Source organism: Lampris incognitus, chromosome 9 (assembly GCF_029633865.1).
Source record: "Lampris incognitus isolate fLamInc1 chromosome 9, fLamInc1.hap2, whole genome shotgun sequence".
Classification (NCBI taxonomy): domain Eukaryota; kingdom Metazoa; phylum Chordata; class Actinopteri; order Lampriformes; family Lampridae; genus Lampris; species Lampris incognitus.
In genome coordinates, this window is record NC_079219.1 from 27,591,516 (window position 1) to 27,597,515 (window position 6,000).

The window sequence follows — 6,000 nt, forward strand, 5'->3', positions numbered from 1 at the left end:
CTATGAAAGAGAGTATGGACAGCCTTATTATTTTTTATGGCTTCAGTGAAGCAACCCCAGCATCTCTACTCCACCTATGTCCAAGCCATCTCAATCTTGCCTCTCTTGCTTTGGCTCCAAACCGCGCAACCTGAGCGGTCCCTCTATCATTCCTAAACCTGAAGCTCCAGTAAATCAATAATCAATAATATTGATTATTGACTTACTCAATAAAAAAAATAAATCATAATCTTTATAGGTGATTCTACCCGAGAGGCATTTTTAAGAAATAATGTATCATCTGCCAACTGATTTACAAGATTATGATCTGCAACAGAACCTTCTAACCTACTGGATTTAATATAATGGCAAAAAATCTGAGCCACCAGGAGGAAAAGGAAAAAAACAAAACGGAAACAAGGCAACCTTGTTTCACCCCTCACTTTAGAGAAAATCTTTGAGTTGTCGCATGTTTTAGTTTAACTGAGTTATTACCATTAACACAGAGAATTTGCATAACATTACAAAAATGTCCCAAAACCACAGCTTTCGAGACAAACAAATCAAAGGATGTTTTATGCAGTCAAATGCTTTGCAGAAGTCCTGGCAAAATATGACACAGATCTTGCTTTGGTTTGGGGATTAAACATATTACTCCTTGTGTCATTGTAGTAGGAAGAGAGGAATTCTGGATATTTTTTTAATATACCTTATAAAGAAATGGTGGGAGTAAATCAGAGAATAATTTTTAAAATTCAGCAGCGATACCATCATTACCAGGCGATTGTTTTTGAGTGAATGGATGCCCTCCTCAATTTAACCTTCTGATATTGGAGTTTCACATGATAAACAGTCCTCCTTACTTATAGGATCAAATTCATCAAGATGTTGACTTAAAGTGAAGTTACTTTTATTCAACTTTGATCTGTATAGATTGGAATAGTAACCATAAAATTTAGACATTTCATCTGTATTGCCAGCAAAAGACCCATTAATATTTAGCTGTAACAAATTTTTTTTATTTTTCTCTTTGCTGTTCTAATTAAAAAAAAAAAGCTGACATTTTCTCTCCATGTTCCAGCTATTTCAACCTGGATCTTACAAAGGCCCCCTCAGCATTCTCTATACAAGTCATCTGCAAGCCCAAGAACGTGTTTATCATTCACTTCCTCTGGTGGGAAATTAGTGAGGGAAGCAATTTCAGAACGCACCTTCTTCTCCATTGCGTGTCGGCCTTTGGCATAATCACTTCCATATTGCCTTAAATATTTACCACTTTCATATTTTAGGAGCTCCCAATTACAACCAAACAATCCCTCAGCTTGTGCTTTATTCCAATAAAAAGCTAATAATCCATTCCAATTCTATTGTAACAATAGCATGTTTTAGCAAAGTTTTCCAAAAATAGATACTACCATAATCAGACACAAGTCTGACCTTAATGTAGATGGCTTTTTGGTGTGTAAGTGGAGTTGCCATCACCATGACTGTACACAAATTCTTAGGCAAGTTTTTAGAAACAAGCCCACAATCTATGTGTGACATTCTAGACATGAGCCACCCCTGTTGCTCCAAGTAAAACCTGTGTCAGTTCTAAATTCCCCTCTCCATATATCTACAATATCAGGTCTATCCATGAACAGCATTAAAGAGGAATTTTAATTAGAACTTTGACACGGGGGCCACCTGTCAACAGCTTTGTCTAAAACAACATTAAAGTCCCCTCCTACTAGCGAGTAAGCACCTGGACATTAGATAGCCACCGTTTAAGCTTGCATTCTAGGTCCATTAGTAGGATATCATCATACCCATATTTGTTATGATAAAGGTAGTACTGAATCAGTATAAAACTTAACAGATGACCCACACTCAAAGTGCAAAATAACACAATCATAATTATTTTTCAAAGATGAGACCCGTGTGGATCTTTGTTCCATGAGATAACCCTGTATCGTTGCCCCATCGTGATCTCCAAAAACTGGTATCAAGGAAAGGAATGAGGCTCTTGAAAAAAATACAAAGTCAGTTTTGAAACTTTTTGTAAACAAAAATAAGGCCTTGGGTTTGACATTATCTCTATCCCTGACATTCAAAGATAGACGCAGCAGGATAGCAGGTGCTTTGACACATGACTAAGTAAATAACTACTGCCCGACTTAGAACAGGGGAGGGGACCAACACAACCAATAATAAGATTTTCAAATGTTTAACCAACGGCTGAGATGGGACACAGGGGTGCTGGTTTGATGCTTTGATTTGGTTTACCCATCAACTGACAAGTGTGACATGTTTTGATATGAGTGTCAACATCCTTCTTCACACGAGTACAAAAAAATATATATCTCAGGATATGGCTGTAATTTTTTCTCACCCCCAAATGTTCCGACCTATCATAAGAGAGTTCCAACACTAATTTGCAAAATTTCTCAGGGACTACAATTTGCACAATACCAGCACCAACAAAACTCTTCCCATGAGGCACCCATTTCCTCACCAATAGCCTATTCTGGATGAACCATCCATACGTAAGGCTGGACCCCACATCCACAGGACAGCCACTGTCAAGAAGCCCCTTCAAGGTGGGATCTGCCTGCTGTGCACTAGCCATGTCCTCTAAGGGAACAGAAAAAGGCAAGTCAGACAGATCTGGCAAGGATAACAATGACATTGTGTGGTCCTCTTTTATGCCACTTAGCTCAAGCTGCAGATCAGGTATAGCGCTGCTCATAGCACGCGTCACAGTGCAGGCTGTGAAAACCTGTGGCAAACTTTGTGCACTTTCATCTACCTCCCTCACGAGTGCCTGTGAAGGGCTAACTACTGGAGGTGGCGGCACATTGGCCCAAACACATCCCCCAGCCAGACCATTACCTAGAATGAGGCCTCCTCAACTGGTAGCGCTGGGCAGACACCAACCAGCACTTCCACCAAGTCAGAAATGAGCATCATCCGATGAAGCGGAGCAGACAACGTGGTTAAACCCATGCCCTGTACCTTGATACAGTATTGACGGTATCACACTTAGCAGAAAAAGGAAGTACTGATTCCAAAATGAAAGAATCTACCGCTCCAGTGTCCCGCAGGATTTTAACTCGGACTTTGACATTAATTCCCACGAGTGAGACATGACCCTCTGTCACAAATATTGAGAAATGAGAATAATCAGGGCGGGCAGAGTGGCATGAGGATGCTGGTGGCTGCACCTGCTCCGGAAACTGCGCAAAAGGATGACCAATTTGGATAGAGGTGGCCAACGCTACAGCCTTTCCCTGCCCCCTAGCTCCTGATAACTTACTCCTACCTCTAAGAAAAAGACACTGTGCCTTCCAATGTCCCTTCCCCCGACAGCAATTACAAACTCTGCTGGGATCAAACTTCCCATCCTACCTCGTGGATTGCAAGCCACCCGCTACACACTGCCTGTGATTGTGCACGTCTCCAAAAGTGTTGTGCGTTAAAACATACTTGTCGGCTAGGACAGCAGCCTCTGCAGCAGTCTTAACTTAATGTGTGTGGCTATGTAGCCAGGGACTGAGTCTTTGAACTGTTATAACAGAATAAGATCGGCCAAGCCCTCCAACATTTCCCCTTCCAAAACGGTGCACCACCAGTGAAAATGAGTGGCTAGACCCCAAACAAACTCACCATGCATCTGCTTATCTCCCTTTCTCCAGGACCTAAACCGTTGCCGGTAAGCCTCGGGCACCAGTTCATACACCCTTAACACAGCGGACTTCACTTTATCATAGCTACAATATCGACTGAACTGAGAGCAGCATATGCCTCTTGCACCTTACCAGTCATGATGCACTGCAATAACAAAGTGTGCTCCGCATCAGGCCACCTAGCAATCAGCAATGCGCTCAAACAGAGAAAAAAGGTGTCTGGATCCCGTTCACTGAATGGTGGGACAAGACGCAAATTGCTGGAACCAAACCGGTCTGGAGAATCACCAGGAGATATAGGATTCAAAAAAGGACTGGTTGTTAAAATCCCTAGTGTTTGCACTGCAACAGATTCAGTGGAGATCAAACTGGAGATGTCTGCCAAAGTAACATTGCCACCACCAGGACACATCATCAGTTGTGTACCTCAGCATCACAGGGTGTTTCGGCCTTTTATCACAAGACACCCTCCACAGAGGCAGGCCCACCACAGGTTGATCGGTCCTGGGTGCGTGACCTGTGGTTAGCTGTTCACCCTGGCAGCCCAGACGGCGTCTCTCCTTTTGAGCCAGATCCAGTGGCTAGTCCTCTCAGCAGTGTTGGCTAGCTCTTTGATTACTCTCCTGTGGGCCTGCCCCCTGACTCCTAGTTCCCTCAGAAGTTTTGCTGTTGAGCTGGCAACAAAGCCCCTACAACCCACCTCCACAGGGCGCACCTTCACCTTCCAGCCTCTGTCCTCTGCTTCGGCTGCTAGGTTGGCATACCGCAGCTTCTTACGCTTCATCGACTGCATCCTCCCAGGGGACTGTGAGCTCAATGATGTAAGCGAGCTGGTTAGAATTGGACCAGAGGACGAGGTCTGGTCGCAAGGTGGTTGTTGTGATCTCTGTCGGGAAGATGAGCTTCTGGCCTAAGTCCACTTGCATTTCCCAATCCCTGGCTGAGTTTAGTGAGCCTAAGTTGGGAAGTGAAGGGTTGGCCTTCAGTTTATCCCCCTCTCGAATGAAAGCTGGAAACTGCCGGGGCCCTTCCTGGTTGTTGAAGGGTTAGGCATTGATGGAAACCCTCTTGCAATCGAGTTCAGCTGCCAAGCACCTGAGCACCTGATTGTGTCGCCAGGTGTATCTGCCTTGGGTAAGGCTGGTCTTGCAGCCAACCAAGATATGCTTGAGGGTTGCTGGGGCTGTACACAGGGAGCAAGATGGATTCTCTCCAAACCAGAAAGTCCATTCTTGAATCACCTGTCATTCTGCCTGTCTTAATTAAATCCAGCTTAGCATGTTGCAGCTCTAACTTTGCTTGCTCCAATTTCAACGCTGCTTCATGTTTTTTACTATCATACTCTAGCTGCAACAAGAGCAACCCTTCCTGCTGTTCAAACGTGAGATTACAGGTGGCTTAAGAAGTGGACCAGGCCTCTACTCTGCCTTACTTAACAAGACCTTCCAATCCAACTGGGACTTCAATGCAGCCCTAACAGCGTCTCTACTTAGCCTTCCATCATCAACATCCAAAGAATAATAATCTGCTATTTTAAGCAATTGATCCTTATTAATGCACTGCTCTATCCACTCTGAGGGACTATGGACAAACTCATCAATAACTTCCATGCTGGATGAAACTATGCAAATTTACACAAGGACAGACAAAAATGGGGAAAACGTGCACAAAACAAATTCCAGAACTCCCCCTCTAACTGCCTGACCATGAGTTGGATTGCGCATGTGCAATCCATACACAACCCAACTCTCCCCTAGTCACACCAGCCACCTGCATGTCCTCCCTCACCTAAATATAAACTCTCCTCACATAAAGCTCCTCTTTGGCCTTCCTCTTTTCCTCTTCCCTGGCAGTGCCCTATTCAGCATCCTTCTCCCAATATACCCATCATCTCTACTCCACACATGTCCAAGCCATCTCAATCTTACCTCTCTTGCTTTGTCTCCAAACTGTCCAACCTGAGCTGTCCCTCTAATGTAATCATTCCTAACAGTGGCGCCAGCAGCCATAATCTTGTACACATGGTGCGTACATTTCTTCTTTTTTTCCGTTTGTTTGTTTGTTTGTTTTTTTGTCACTCACGCCGTTTGACGCAAATACATTTGAAGGCCGATGATTGGTGTTAACGTCACTAGCTAATAGCGCACAGTGCTGTACGCACGGTGCGTCCAGGATTACAGCTGCTGGCAACACTGGTTCCTAATCCTGTCCTCATTCGTCATTCCCAATGAATGCGGGAGTGATGAATGAGTTGAAGATGAAGATCCCAATGAGTTGAAGATTACTCTTAGCATCTTCAACTCTGCCACTTCCAGCTCCGTCTCCTGTCTTTTCGTCAGTGCCACTGTCTCCAAAC